Source organism: Bos indicus x Bos taurus, chromosome 2, assembly GCF_003369695.1.
Source record: "Bos indicus x Bos taurus breed Angus x Brahman F1 hybrid chromosome 2, Bos_hybrid_MaternalHap_v2.0, whole genome shotgun sequence".
Taxonomy (NCBI): domain Eukaryota; kingdom Metazoa; phylum Chordata; class Mammalia; order Artiodactyla; family Bovidae; genus Bos; species Bos indicus x Bos taurus.
In genome coordinates, this window is record NC_040077.1 from 49,512,844 (window position 1) to 49,515,895 (window position 3,052).

Sequence of the window (3,052 nt, forward strand, 5' to 3'; positions counted from 1 at the left end):
AGCATTTTGCATGATGTACTCTGCAGAGAAGTTAAATAAGCAGGGTGACAATATACAGCCTTGGCCTACTTCTTTACTGATTTTGAACCAGTCTGTTGTTCCATGTCCAGTTCTAACTGTTGCTTCTTGTCCTGCCTACAGGCTTCTCAGGAGACAGGTAAAGTGGTCTGGTATTCCAGTCTCTTTAAGATTTTTCCAGTTTGTTGTGATCCACACAGTTAAATGCTTTATTTATTTTGTGTGTGTGTTACATTTATGTTTAAAAACTGCTACAAACAAACAAACCCTGTACAAAAAACTTGAACATCCAGCCCTGTGAAACAGTAAGCTCCAGCAACATTATCGCTTAGGACTTCACATTCTTCTGCCTTGGCGTCATAGTCTTCCTCTGTCACGTAGGGGTTTTCCTGCCCCACTACTTTGAAATAGTAGTCTTGAGAGACATTATCGCCTAGGACCCCCTCTTCCTCTGCCTCGTCCTCGGCCACGTCCTCTTCCTTGGCCTCGGCCTCGTCCTCTTCCTTGGCCTCGGCCTCTTCCTGCAACAGCTTCCCTTTTCTTAGACTTCACCTTTGGTTCCACATCCACGAGTAGTGTATCCAGAGGTAAGCTGTCTGGCAGAATAAAATACTGAATGTTATTTCCTTGAATACTCAGTGTTTCCAGCTGTACAGGTTCTCTGTTCTTCAGGGTCATTTTCACTGCTTTAAGATGTGTGTTCATACTGACATCTACACCTGTGATTGTTCCATGGACCTGTGTTCCATTCTTTAATTCAATGGTTACAGTTTCATGACTCAATATCGTCAAAAATCACACGAGCTTCATCCTAGCGGCGCCGTCACCCTTTCGGCCGATAGTACATGAAATCCGACCACCAAAAGTTGAGGTTGGGCGTATGAATCAGTTAAATGCTTTAGTACAGTCAATGAAGCAGAAGTAGATATTTTTCTGGAATTTCCTTTCTTTTTCTATGATCCAGTGGATGTAGACAATTTGATTTCTGGTTCCTCTGCCTTTCCTAAGTCCAGCTTGTACATCTGCAAATTCTTGGTTCACGTACTGTTGAAGCCTATCTTGAAAGATTTTGACCATAATCTTGAAGCATGTGAAATGAGTGCAATTGTATGGTAATTTGAACATTCTTTAGCATTGCCTTTCTTTGGGATTGGAGTAAAAACTGACTTTTTCCTGTCCTGTGGCCATTGCTGAGTTTTCCAAATTTCCCTGCATACTGAGTGTAGCACTTTAACAGTATCATCTTTTAGGATTTGAAATAGCTCAGCTGGAATTCCGTCACCTCCGCTAGCTTTGTTCATAGTGATGCTTCCTAAGGCCCACTTGACTTCACACTGCAGGATATTTGGCTCTAGCTTTTGATTTCTATCAGAGAGTATTTAGAACCTAGTGATAATAAAAATACTCTATATAAAAAGTTTAAAATTGATAAAGCAGTCTCTCAGAAGGTAGAATATGACTCAAATACATTTAGCTGGGAAAAATAATTGAAAATGTATAAGTTTAGAATCCTTTCTAAAAGAAATAAAAAAATAAGACATTGCATTTGGCTTCTAATACCATTTCCATTGACTTCTTCCCTGGTGGCTTAGGGATGAAGAATATGCCTGCAATTAAGGAAACACAGGATCCATCCCCGGGTCGGTAGATTCCCTGGAGAAGAAAATAGTAACCGTCTCCAGTATTCTTGCCTGGGAAATCCCATGGACAATGAAGCCTGGTGTGCTATGGTCCATGGGGTTGCAAAAACAGAAGGACATGACTTAGTGACTAAACAACAAAACCATTCTCCAGTGGAAGGAACCAGAGCTCCTTGGAGAAGTGGCTGAATTTAGGGTCGAGCAGGGAGAACACACACACAGTGTGAGCCTATAGCATCTCGTAGTTCCAGAAAATAAGGTGTTTAAAAAGCAAAATGGTATCCGTCAAAAGGACACATAAGTCAACGGAAAGAGATTCCATTAGCCAAAGCTGGAACAGCTTTAAGCAAATAAAGTAAGTACTGTTAAATTATAAGCCAAATATGGAAAATATTCATGTGCCCAAACAGATGATATACATAGATGATTGAATAAAGAAATTAATGGAGGATAATAGACAAGTCTCCTGTGCAGAACAATTGCAAACAACTATGTAAGTATTTCTCCTTTAAGAAACTGGTGCATGACTTCCCAGCCCTTAACCGTGGAATGTACACAGTGACTTTCATCCAAAAAGTATAGAATGGAAAAGGGGGAAAAAAAGAAACTTGACAAACACTATCTCAGCAAGGTAATCAAGATAGCATCATCAATAATAATTCATGTTCATTCAGTATATCCTTGATGTGATATGATGAGAATGTTACCCTAATCTACCAATGAAAAAAGAAATCTGAAATTGAGGAAAATTCTATAAAATACATGTCTGCTGCTGCTGCTAAGTCGCTTCAGTCGTGTCCAACTCTGTGCGACCCCATAGATGGCAGCCCACCAGGCTCCACTGTCCCTGGGTATATCTTAAAACTGTCAACATCATCAAAACCAAGGAAAATCTGAGTAACTGGCAGAGTTCAGAGGAGACTAAGATATGATGACTAGTGTAATGTACTGTGATTGGGATTCTAAAACAGAAAATTAATTTTAGGGAAAAACTAATGATGTCTAAAGAAAGTATGGATTTAAGTTAATATTAAGTTATCAAAATTGTTTCTAAAATTAATTAATCAAAATGTGTCATAATAATGTAACATATTAACAATTGGGGAAAATGGGTTTTGTAGCCTCTGTATTAAACCTGAAAATTTTCCAAAATTCTAAAACAATAATGAAATTATTTTAAAAAGTAGACATTGGACATCTAAAGAAAAAGTCTTACCAGGATATTAAAAAGGAAAATAAGAATATACATATAAAATTTTATCATATTAAAAAAAGAAGAATTACATGTGTGGCATGCTGTAATTTGGGTGTTTGAAAAACCTAATAAAAAAGACTTCTGCCTAAATGGATCCTGTAAATTAGAGAAAGCATATATACATATGGAAGGAATTAGA

The 3,052-nt window shown here is 37.9% G+C and overlaps 1 pseudogene; it reads right to left on the minus strand.

The window, feature by feature from the left end:
• Positions 1 to 439: 439 nt before the first annotated feature.
• Positions 440 to 828, minus strand: LOC113880887 (annotated as a pseudogene).
• Between the last annotated feature and the right edge of the window lie 2,224 nt (positions 829 to 3,052).